The sequence below is a fragment of the Tympanuchus pallidicinctus genome, unplaced genomic scaffold, assembly GCF_026119805.1.
Source record: "Tympanuchus pallidicinctus isolate F22 unplaced genomic scaffold, pur_lepc_1.0 scaffold15, whole genome shotgun sequence".
NCBI classification, from domain to species: Eukaryota; Metazoa; Chordata; class Aves; order Galliformes; family Phasianidae; genus Tympanuchus; species Tympanuchus pallidicinctus.
In genome coordinates, this window is record NW_026294669.1 from 3,198,492 (window position 1) to 3,211,572 (window position 13,081).

General features: G+C 39.4%; 2 long non-coding RNA genes across 4 annotated transcripts in view; both read right to left on the minus strand.

Annotated features, from left to right (window-relative positions):
* Positions 1-238: 238 nt before the first annotated feature.
* Positions 239-7,201, minus strand: LOC128077038 (uncharacterized). Its single transcript, XR_008204811.1, has 4 exons — positions 7,066-7,201; positions 4,504-4,615; positions 3,058-3,245; positions 239-280 (listed from the first exon to the last, which is right to left on the minus strand). It is a non-coding gene; the product is annotated as an uncharacterized LOC128077038 (long non-coding RNA).
* Positions 7,202-8,839: 1,638 nt separating this feature from the next.
* LOC128077220 (uncharacterized) overlaps positions 8,840-13,081 on the minus strand; it is a 28,868-nt gene continuing 24,626 nt past the window's right edge. For all 3 annotated transcript variants that reach the window (XR_008204887.1, XR_008204886.1, XR_008204885.1), the window contains exons 6-7: positions 10,463-10,562; positions 8,840-9,015 (exon numbers count right to left, since the gene is read on the minus strand). This is a non-coding gene — a long non-coding RNA (uncharacterized LOC128077220). The remainder of the gene's footprint in view (positions 9,016-10,462; positions 10,563-13,081) is intronic.

The window sequence follows — 13,081 nt, forward strand, 5'->3', positions numbered from 1 at the left end:
AACAGTGCTGAGTATGAGTGCATCTAGATGCTGGAAGAAGAAACCTTGAGCTCAAGAAACAGGTGAAGAGAAGCTTACAGAAGAATGGAGAATTTTAGTAAGAAAGCACAGGAGTTTGCACAGGTATCAAAGGAATACAAATCTGTAGCTAGGAATTTCACCTCCTTATTGCTGGTAAGAGACCCACTAGTGAAAACTTTAACATATTTTGCATGCAGTCCTTCCAGTGATCTACTCACAGGTCTGAAGGGAGAAGTCATTCATCTTTTGGCCATGACACCTACAAACACGAAATTCATTCTCATTTCCTACTTAAGAGAATACTTGTTCTGAAATTACTAAAATTCCTAACTATTTAAAGAAAATAAATACACATTTTAAGTGATTAACATGCGTTTGCCTGTATGTGATCAACCTGTGACTCGATTTCTTCTCTTTAAATCCTACATTAACAAATCATTCCCACTGTGGGTCAGATGTCATGACTAAACACATGGCACTCCCCAAACCCTTTAAATGTTTCAAGAAATAATGTTTAAAAATAACATTGTCTGACCAAGGACTGCATAAAAGTTGTGAAGGACTTGGCCTCGTAATTTAGAGTCATCATCATCAACAGGCTTTCACTTGGATAGCACCTTTCATTCAAAGATCTCAGAACACTTAATTTAATTAAGCCTTTCAACAATGCCATAATGCAGCCAAATGTTATAATAACTGCTTGTAGAGGTTTGAATCTGAGACAAAGAGAGGTTAAATGAGTCTCCCAAGGTCCCAGAACAAATTAATAACATCGCCAAGAGGAGGCTGCAAAGCCAGACCCGCAGCCCTCTCCTTCATCATCAGCTCCTTTCTTCCTCTTTCACCCCAACACACGAACATGAACACTGGGGGTTTCTGAGGACTGTGGTCCTCATCTTCCTAGGAAGCAGAGTGTGTGACACCAAGCAGTGTTTCAGACTCATGATGAGGACCGCATCCCTTATTTAGGCTGTTTGGAGCCCTGCTTTCACTCCCCAGACAGCGATCCAGGTTTCTGGGCAGGGTTAGCTGCACCATATAATGGGTGGTTGTAATGGGAATATTTCCCCCCAAAACAAGATTAGGATGAGTATGTCACTGCTCTTCTCCACACCAGCACTTCCTCTGGGCTACCTGAGGAAGTGGGATTGTTTGCAGCTTTCCCATGGCTACAATCTGCACTATATTCACGGTGCACTGAGCGGTCAATTTTGCAGCCTGTGAAGACCAAAGCTGGGTGAGCTCCCAGGCACCTTATCTGCACTGAAGGACAGGGCTCAGCAGGAGGAACACCTCATCCTCACCACCGCACAGCATGCTCTGATGTTTTCTAGGAGGTCCCTTGCACAGGCTGCCTCATCCTGATTCCCTGAGCCTGGGAGATCTGAAGCACATACAGGCTGCAGTGGTATGGCTCCAGGCCATACAGCACGCACTAAGCACTACCATATGTCACAGAGGCAGCTAGACAAAATCTTCCCTGAAATGTGAAGAGGAGTGCTGGATACACGCGAAGCTTCACTAGTTTCAAACCAAACAGCAAAGGTTTTGTAAAACAAAACCGGTTTACTGCTGAGCTTCAGCAGCTGCTTTCAAATTTACAAATACGTTTACATTCTGCAGAACGTAAATGAGAAGTGATGGCTTTCTGAGCTGGCTGTCAGGACCCTGAGGTGGGGATTTGCCTTTTCCCAGGTGCTGCTGCAGAGTTCGATGCCCTACAACGTGCAGGTGGAGTGGCATGGGACATCCGCTCAGCCCACAAAGAAGGCCTGGAGCTCCTTGACATGAATGGCCACAGACTTTACAGGAAGGATTTGGTCATTATTACATTCAGTATTTCCCCATCATGGAGGGGCTCCAGAATTAAATATTTGACCCTCCAGTTTTGGGAACTGTCGGCAAGAGATGCACCAGGCCCACACACGCGTGCAGGATGCGTGGGGTCCCGTCAGAAAGGCCCCATCACGCATTCCTCCAACTCTATAATCTCATGAACACAAATATTTAGTGTCCATCCCAGCCCCAGATTTATAAAAGGCCATCTGTTAACTGCTTTCACTGGTTCCCAATTAAGCTATCTCCATAGCGGGATTGATGCCACTCACGGCTGACACGATACCTTCAGTTTGAGGATAAGATAGTTATTTGGACTAATTTCCTTATGGAAAGGCCTTGTATAATTGAACAGTGGTGAAAACAAGCAGGGTTGGGCAGAATTACAAGCAGGGCCTGTGCTGCAGACAGTACCACATTACACCATTACATCTAACTAAAGCACAACACCAAGAGTCATATGATGCCTAAGAACATGGACTTTTGCTTGCTAAAACCATCCCCCTGTCTTTATTATTGAGAAGTTTAAAATGCGAGGTTGAAGGCTGAAAAATAAAAAGACAGAAAACACCCCAATTGTTGTTTTCTTTTTAAATCTAATTATTTTAAGCATGATTTCAGAACACTGGGAGCTGGATGCAGCATGGTAAATCATACAAATTCCTACAAAATTATGTGAGTTTAAAGTACCTTGTAATAGTTTAAGCTTATCTATGTTAATTAAATGAATTACAAATTTGTGACTTAATACATTGAAAAAATTGAAATATATGATATAAAAAATATTAAAAATACATAACCTTTTGTCTCAAAGGTTAAATGGGCTCTGCATGTGCAAATGAGTGCCATTCTGTTGCTTTCATCATCATAATTTTGCTCACCTACATTTCATGGAATTGAACAGATGGATACTTCTAGGGTGCAAGCTTACCTTTACATTCTTTCTCCATGAAAGACAGAAATCATAGAATCATAAAATGGCCTGGGTTGAAAAGGCCAACAATGCTCATTTAGTTCCAATCCCCTGCTATGTGCAGGGTGGCCAGCCACCAGACCAGGCTGCCCAGAGCCACATCCAGCCCATTGAATGTCTCCAGGGATGGAGCATCCACAACCTCCTTGGGCAGCCTGTTCCAGTGCCTCACCACCCTCTGAGTGAAAATAATCTGGTGGGAACATTCTGCTGGTGGGAGAGCTCACCTTGGCATTACTCCATCATCCATCCTTAGTAATGGCACATGGACGTGACCTCTCAAGTAGAGCAGAGCACACAGATGGGAACCTGGCTTGGCTCACAGCTTTGATGGAAAGCTACAGTTTTCCTCCTTGTTCAAAGCGTCATGAAGCTCACCTTTGAAATTTCTTCTTATGAACTGAAGTTTGCTGCCCTAATTGGTACACACATAACATGTTTTTAGTCATGAGATAAACAATTTACTACAGCATCAAGAAAACACTGGGCTGAAACTTTATTAGCTATGTATGATAAAGCCATTCCTCTGCTTGTTTCAATGGTAAAATAAACTCCCAGCATGGACGGTGGAGATGGAGCACAGCAATTTGTTTCAGCTCAGGCCCCGTGTCCTGCTCCCACCCGCACCACTTGGCGAAAGCATGGCCTGCGCTCCTACAGGTGTTACATTTTTTACTCCCCCAGTGACCAGTAACAGTGCTATTGGATGAGCATAATATATCTCAAAACAATGTGCTGGCATCGCTGAGAACGTACATATAAGGCCACTGAGGTCCACACAGCAAGGATTGCACAATAACCCATTAAAATAAACATTTGCAACCACAGATAGCTGGCCTGAAATCCCTGCTCTGATACAAATAACATCTGGACAACTTTTGTATGCATCTTCCAGCATAAAACACCCTTGAGAAAAAATAGAAGGCAAGCTAAAAGACAAAGGACCACTAAAGATTTTATTATGCTATGGGTGTGGTGCCATAAATTTTAGGAGATTCAGGCAAGAGTTGCCAAGCCTGAATTTAAACAGCATGTTGTTTTTAAAAGTTGTAACATTAGTGACGAACAAGTCAGTATTCTTACATAATTAATCCAGTGTGAAATAGACTGACTGGAAGACATCCAGTGGTTTAAAAATAACTCAATCATTTATAAGATCCACAGCACTATAGGATTTAACATTAAGGCACAGGAAGTGAAGGCATCTTGGTACAGAGCATGTTGTTTTAATTCCACAAAAGCTTTGTGAATTCTGCTTAACGGAGCTCACTGTACAACAGCTCTGTGCCGCGCAGAAGCGAGGGAGGTTCCTCTCAAGTGATCACAGGTTTAACGTCTGGGTTTTTGTCAGCAGGATTTGATTTCATTTTTCCTCTCTCCACCATTTGAACATGTCTTTGGCTGGAGATACCATAAAATAGATGAAAATGGAATTTTTTCTTTTTTTGATTTTTTTTTTTTTAGTGGTTACGCTTAACTAGAAAGACTGGGAGGAAGACAAAGCTACACAGGGAGCTAAGGAATGTCTTCAGGTGGCAATCATAGTACGAATTTGAATGGACTACAGCCTTCAGTGTCATTTGTGAGTGATGTTTTCAGCTGGCAAGCTGCACTAATAGATGCATATGGGAGACACAGCATGAAAAGGGCTGCATGTAAAGATATAGACATACCGCCAGGTGAAATCCTCAGTCGTTGCTGACCCGAAGTCATCACTTATGTTTGCAAACTAAGGACTCAGTTCTGCAGGTCATTCAGACACAAATCCTCAACCAGCAAAACCACCTGCAAGAGTCAGACATGGTTACAATCAATGTTTCTGCAAGCTGGAAGAAAGCATCGTGGCTAGTTGTATTGGAGCCCTCCCCTTACATGTTCAGAACTGGAGGTGAACGGTCCACACAGAGCTGCTTCTGGTTTTGCTATTTTCCAAAATTTCCAAGTAAAAATTTCCAAAGTAAAATGGTGGCAGTGCCATGTGGCCCCTCAGTCCACCATTAGGGTGCCAGGTCAATGGCATCTCATCACTCACTGCTTTGTTCTGCTCTGTGAAAGCCCTCACAATGACACAATTTGTCCCAAAGAACATTAAGATTCCTAATAAAGGGAAGTAAAGAATAAAGCAAGTGGATATAAGGTGCCTCTTCCTGGGCAGCGCATTTCCCCTTTGCCTGGTTTGACATAGAAGATGAGAGCAGATACATCAAAATTGTAATCTCGAATGATCAAAATAAATCACATACAATTGATTTTGACTAATGTAAAACTAACTGAATACATTTCTGGAAACAGTACTTATGAATTAATAATAGTGATTAAGATGAATTAAACACACAGACTAAATTCTGCTCTACAACATGCTGACTTCCATGGAAACTGTGCATGTAGATAGGGTCTGAGTACAGCAGGTTAATTCAGAATTATTTTTATCTGTTGAATCAAAGTAGTATGTTAAAAAGAATTTATGTGACTAAATAACATGCTAAACTTACCAATGTTTATTAAGCTTTGAATATTATATTCTCAAATTATCAGTATATCTGCCTAAAAATGCAAAAAGTGGCTTTTTGAAATCCACCACTGCCAGACTGCAGAGTCTTAAGGTACAAGAAATGTGACCCAAAACAGTATTATCATTTCATTGGGTAAGGATAGATTTAAAGAATCATTAATCTCATCTCCCATTCAGTTCTTGGACCCATTCACCATTTGCAAGAATGAAATCTGATACACAAATGCCACCTCTGCTCATGGCACCTGTCTCAAGATGGACCCAGCAACTGTAATACAGTTTTTCTCTTGAAATACAGCTATGTAGTTATTACATATTTTTTTCTATAAGCTTGTCTTTGTCATAAAAGCATATAAGCTATATTTCACGTATGTACACATTTTTATAAGTGTATATTTTACACATTTATTTTCTATGCTTATATACATATCTGTTTTTCCTATGATTTTATCCATTTGCTTCTGTAACCATTTTGTAAGTTCTTTATGGAAAACTTGTTCTTGGTCAGAAATTCTGTGAAATTTAGACTAAGGGAAACGTACTCCACTGAAATGCACCAAGTGGCATCACCTATGAGGATTTACAGATGTACACTTAGGAAAGATTGATTCAGGCAAGTTCAAATCTGTTAGGTGCTTAAGATTGTGAGTAAGAACTGCAGAGAATATGGATGACTGAAAGGTAGCGTGTGTCAGGTTAAACTCTTGTTGCCTGGTATCAGTTCAGATTAATTCTGATGAGAACATGAGTAAAGAACATGTAGGTGATCAGAGGAGAGCCTGTACTGCTGGAGAAGATTAAAGTAGCGAGGTACACTAAGATCAATTAAATGAAGGCTGAGATGCAACTTCTGTCTATGAATAAGCCAGTGGGGGTTAAAAGAAGCTGCGAGATTTGCTGTTTAATACAAATATGAATGGATATCATCTGGTTGTTAATGAGCTTCAGGAGAAGCTTGACAAAGGGATGTGACCATGAGAACTCTCCAGCAGCCATCCCACAAGAGCATGGGGACAGGGGAAGTAAGAAAACAACCTCAGAGGCTGGTTAATATGAAGCTTGCTCAATTCTCAAGTGGAATTTGGGCAAGAAATTCAGTACTCAGAGGGTCCCTGCTAGTGCTGTGCTGTGAAAATGAAAGGAAAGGGAAAAGGAAAAAGGGAAAAGGAAAAAAGGAAAAAGGAAATAATCTCTGAATGTTTAATATTCAGAAGAAAAAAAATAGGAAGAGTTACTAAAAGTGATGATTTTAAACAATTCCCATCAAAATACTCCCCCCAAATATTTTGATCACGATTAAATGGTTTTGCAGTAGAAAACTCACACTGTTTTTCTAATGGCTCAAGGCAGAAGCAGGCAGGACGTTTGGAAAGGACTTGAATATTTATGCCTTGCTGCCGCTGCTTGACCTCCTCCAGAGAAGGGAGGGCACGCTTGGATTAGTCTTCATGTTTGTGGTGATTAAACAGCTCCTGGTCTCACCTCTTGCTGAATCCTAATGAAATATGATATGTTGTCTGTTAGATATTAACAGGAAAATATTCTGTTTTCCCATCCACAGATGTTTGCCAAAAGGGAGATCACAGTTCTCCTTTCTAATGCAGACCTTGCAAGGTCTAGCACTAGGCAAGGACACTTGGGCACTGAAATAGTTTCTTGGAGACTCTGATGGTTCTTCTGTATACGATAAGTTTAAGTAAATATCTGCTGCCAGGTTTCTTACCTTAGACCAGCTGCATACACCAGATGCTCTAGTTAGTTGACCGTATCAGAATCTTTCTGTAAAAATTTCTTTTATAGAAGAAAATCTCCTTTCCAGGAAAAGGCTGTTGGGAAAGCCATAGTTGATTTGAAGTGTCTTCTCCCTGTGTTGTTAAAATACAGTGTTAGATAAAAAAGTTTTAATCAATTTCATTTTTATCAGCAATCTGAAAAATCGTTGTGATTTACTAAAAGTATGATATTTTTGGAAATCCTTTTGTATGAAGAATGTTGTGGTTTTGAATTTTCATCCAAGAGCTGGATTAATTTCTTTTCTGAAAACATAAAATATGTGATGGGAAGGGATTTCCATTTTCTACCCAGCCATGACATTTAGTGGTATTATTAAAATTAGTTATTTTCATTCCTTTTATGTAGAACCATTCATAAATATTGTACGTTGTAGCAAGTTGAGTTTGGGCCTACACACAAGCTAGTTTATACAGAGTAAGGCAGTCAAAACCAGAATCTGACTTTTGCAAAGTATGTATGTGTGTGTATATATGTATATATACATATATATATATAAATATATATGCATGTATATACACATACAATGAATTTGTATGAAAATATAATTACAGGACAGGTCAGAATATGTTAAAAATCAATTTTTAATAATCAAAGACCCAAACTAAAATAATTCAATGCATATAAATATTCCAGTTTTCAGAATTGCTACCAAGTAACGTAAAGCAAATCATACAATCAAAACTTGGCCCTCACTCTTCAAGATGCTAACGGCCACCCGGCCCAGTCATTAGGTAGATATAAGCTGTGTATAACATAGGAGTTTGCTGCTAATTGGTAGAGGTCAATTACAAATTAATCCAGCATCCTGATAAAATAATCTTCAATTTTCAAGACTCTGATTTTTTATTACTTCTTCAACATGTGAAAGGAAAAAAGAATTTTCCATTGCATTGACCTGGACCTTGTAAATAAATAGCACAAAGGAATGGCTTGGAAATGAAATTCTTAACATTGTCAATATGACCTAGAGACACTGGTGTTGGTACAGGTTTTGGTGTTTATATCATTCACTGGACCTACTATTGATCAGGAGCTGGTGCTACCAAGCTTGGTGCCCAGCAAAGAAGAAGTTGAGAAAACTGCTGAATATCAATCAGCTTTAGATGGCCAACCAACTTTCTGGAGTTGTGAGCAGTGCAGAAAAGCCATTTGTTCATAGGGAAGGTGTAAATCTGACAGCAGTTCTTCAGGTAACAATGTCAGTAGTTCCCAGAATATAGAGAAGATATTTTTGTCAGACACTATAATGCCCCTTACATTTGCGAAAGGAAGATACATCAAACGATTTCAGCTGTAGCATCCCTGATTCATAGAATCATAGAATGGCCTGGGTTTAAAAGGCCCACAATTCTCATCTAGTTCCAATCCCCCCTGCTATGTGTAGGGTCACCAACCAGCAGCCCAGGCTGCCCAGAGTCACATCCAGCCTGGCCTTGAATGCCTGCAGGGATGGGGCATCCACAGCCTCCTTGGGTAAACTGTTCCAGTGCCTCACCACCCTCTGGGTGAAAAACTTCCTCCTAATACTTAAAGAACTTCCTCCTAATATCTAAATTCAGAACATCCCCATACATACGTATTTTAATTGTCCTAACTTTTGCTGCAACCTAAATGAGAGGGGAAAAAAAAAATCAGTCCCATCACTTACAAATCATGAATTAGAAAAGTGATTATTTTCCTTTAGAGAAGATACCTACTGAAAAATGGTGACATTATGCTCTTTTCAAATGGATGCTGTGGCTTTTATAGATGCTCTTGGTACAATCCATTTCTGTGAACTGCATGTTAGAAGGCTTTACCACTCCATTATAGAGATAAGTGCTATGACTGGGCTGGGAACATGTGCCTTGGTGCCACAGCATCTTTTGGATTGCATTGCCTAGGTACAAGGGAGAATAGCTGCAGTTAAGCTTAAAGTTAGGTAAGAAGGAATGACAGGATTGCTCCTGCCCGGAAGTGAAAATCTGAGGGCTCTGAGCACAGAAGGTACACAACAGGAAAGAAATTTGTCCTGTGAAAAGGAGTCAGGGATTTGCAATCCCATCCAACCACCTACTGACAGCAATGTTTCAAATCTACCTCTTTGTCTCTGTGTATTCCTGTGTTTCTCCGACATAATGCAAACTTTCTTTGTATATAATCCAAATCCAAGCTATAAAATCACATATTTGGCTCACACTTAAAAATTGCCTGAGGAAGCCATGTTACTCTTTTTAAAAGTAATAACTTTTTAAAAAGTAGAATTGCATTATTATTCTTTGACTTATTCATAGTTAATAATCAGTTAATAATTAATTCAACTCCAAAGCTGACATTTTTACACTCTGTTTTCAGTAATATTGAAGTGTAGTGCAGCCCACACAACTTAGATGAAATATTTCATGTAATATCAGCTTTTAGGCAGCCATTGGATTTGTGTACCCATCAAAACTGCATCTTCTGAGAAGAGAAAGAATTAAGAAAAAGTCATTTACCCAATAATTCTGTAACTATTGATTTCAGTGTAAACCCCTTCCTCTTTATAAGATTAATTTTGTTCTTCCCATGTCCCACAGAAAAATCTTGTGCCCAGAGAAAAGCTGCTATGAAAAGGATACAAATGAATCTACTTAGATAATTGTAATTCCAGTCAGACACTGGCACCATCTAGTTCATGTTTTATCATAACGGACCAATTTATAAGATGTAGCCATCAGTCTAAAGAGTACAACACAGCACTTAGACCCCAATACTGCAACGAAGACAGAGGTGGCTCTAGTTGAGGAGAGCACACCTGGGTCTTTACTCGAGATCTTCAAACAAGCTGGAGTTTTTGTGATGTAACAATAACAGCATTTGCAAAAGCCTCGTAGTTCTAGCATTCAACATATATTTATCTATAAAATGAGCACTTTGGGCCCCCTTCAGCCCATCAATAGTGGGTTTGGAGGGATAAAAAAGAAAGAGAACATGGAATCCTGAATGCTGCCATTGATGACGCCTACCCTACATTTGAGAAGCAACATCAAATAAAAACCACACCAGTTTCATGTGTTTTGTAGTAGAATAGCCACAAAAGGATTCCCCCCCACCCCCCTTTTTTTCTAATCAAAGACTGATTAATTAATTCTCATTATCTCCATCTCTGTCACAAAGATAGCATGGTGACGCTGTCAGAAAGCTGCTGTAATTTGCCTCGGGCATGGCTGTAATTTGGTGGTGGTTGAAGTGATCACTTGTGTTTTAGTAGGTCCCATCATCCCCACGCCCACAGAAAAATGCTCACAGGCAGAAGACGTGTACCCGAGTACGACAGAAATAGGTGACAAAAGCAGAATGAGCCTCACCCTGAGCAACCCTCAAAAGAGCAGAGCAAATAAACCATGGCCTCCTATTTCCACAGCAGCACCAAAGGCAGATTCAGACCAAGTTAGGACAGAAACCAGTCTAAAAAACAAAACAAAAAAAATCCTCTTTCAAAGATTGTTGAGGGAAAACTTGTATGCAGCAGCTGCTATTGGGGCAGAGGGAAGACTAAAAAAAAAGCCTCTCCTAGAAGACTTGCAGAGCAGCAGCCTGCTAAATGTGACCACATCAGGAAACAGTCCTCACCGCAGCTTCATCAGGGTGAGCTGAGACAACACCATAAATGTGGGAGACCAGTAGGACCAAGTGTTACTGGCAGCGTGCAGTACAAACTGAAAGCATCCATAGACAATTGAAACCACATTGCATGAATCCTCCTCAAATCACAAGGTTAATGCAGATCCAGCTTTCAACTCAGTGAACTACATAAACCAGATGAGGTACAGCGAACAATGGCTCATGCGGGTGTCCCAGTTTCCACCAACAATGTTAGCCACATTGGTGGTGACTCAATTTGTTTCCATCATATGCTCTTTAGAGTCGCCTCTGGCGGCTTGAATTTTCATACTCCTTTTCCAAATGAACATTATCCAATTGCAGCAAGAGGAGTTGGCACCCAGCAAAAGGCATGTGAAGCTCCATTTTCATAACATACTAAATGACACAGGGTTTAAGGGTTACTCCTCTTCCTCTTGACCCTTATGGCTCAGATTAGGAGTTCAGCTCAGAGCATGATATCTTCCTATGCCGTTGTACAGTACAGCAAAAGGAGTCAGCAATATCCAAATAGCCATACATAACATTTAAAAAAATAGCCTGGTTTGGAAAAAATGAATACATATCCTATGTGTACATATACCTGCCTTTTATATGGCCTTGTACTACATCTTCTTTAGTGAAGAAGAAGCAAAACAGAAGAAATAACATAAATCTACATCTGACCTCAGTGAAAAGATCGTCTTTCTCAGTGTAACATACTGTAACATGAAGTTTGCTCTCCCAGCATTATTTGTTTAATAGAAATATTTTCCATACCACCTGGTTCTGGCAGAAAGTCAGAATTTGCATTTATATGAGGTAGTTTATCAAATACAACATACAGAAGTCTGTTAAGTACACATTGCATTTTGTTTGTGAGAAAATCTGTTTGTATTTAATGTAGTTTTTAAATTAACCTTAATGAAAGCTTCTGAAAATTGTTGTTCTAAGCATTTGAAATATGCAACAAGAACTAGTGGAAGACATAAACATGTTTTCCATTATATGTTATCAGATAGTCCAAAATTACTACAAAAAAGAACGTGGGACTATGTTAAATTAGAAAGATAAGCAAGCATTTAGTTAAAAGGCAAAGGTCTTTAGAAGAATAAAGCATCTGACAGTTAACCCCGAAGTCTTACTATCTCCTACTAAGAAGAGTACAGCACTTGCAGAATACAGTAGGGTGTTTTAACCACATCCACAGCTCAGATGAAACACGGGGCATGTTTCACAGAAATCCCGTGCTGGGTGTTTGTTCCAGCCAATATTTATAGAGTAGTTGCATTCCCATGGTCATTTTGAAGATCTTACTAAAAGAGTATCAAATGTGATTTGCCCACAGCTCTATCTTTTGGAAAGAACCAACCTAAAAACCCAACCTTTATAAATGGCCTTAGTATACATAATCCCTTCAATTATCAAAATACTATTTTCAGTTGTCCTCTGCTGTTTGCTGATTTAATTTTCTCCCGTAGCATAAGACAGCCTGTTTTCAGTTGATAGTTACACTGGCGGCTTCAGAAAGAACATAACATCCAAAGGAAAAAACTTTGATGTTATGACTTTTTTTTCCAGCCTTTCCTCATATATCAGATTAAATCTTTTATAAAAGAATAAGGTGATAACCTGGAAAATTGCCAAACAAGGGCAGGTATCAACAGGACATTTAACCTATGTGATCAGTGAGATTAGAGGGAAGCAGTACCTAAGTAGCTTTATGATGAGTTGTTGGGACAAAAATAATTCAAATAATAGCAATAAAAGTATCACTGGTAGTGATCAAGTAAGGGAAGGAAAATCTGACTAATGACTTTGTTTTACTATTCTGGTAACCCTTTGCATAAAGAAAACTCAGTAAAATCAGGTTTTAATCAGGGTGATATTTTTCTGGAAACTCTTTCTTCCCAACACATTCTGGCATTTAACCAGTGTTTGAATAACATTCCCACAGTAAGTTTTGAGTCGAACTTCTTTTTTCACGAGCAACTGCTCTGGAAAACAGGAAAATTGAAGAGCTTTTCTCAGAAAGTCATTACTTTTCTGAGAGATATATAAAAAGGCAAATACTCAGTTATCTGGTTATATAGTCACAGATTACAAAACAAAAAATGTTAAGTTCTACAAGAATCCATCCAGCAAGAACCTAGCCATAAGTATAAGGTCTCATTGACATGCTGCTGTGAAGGTGACCAAGATGTGTCTTCGTTACAGACCTTTTGCACACACTGAGATTCAGACTAAGTCTGCATCTATCCACACAGATCATCTTCAGTAAGCATCTGAGATTTCTCCCTGACTCCATTTAATTTATATCCTCTCACTACTGTGTTGGAAAATTG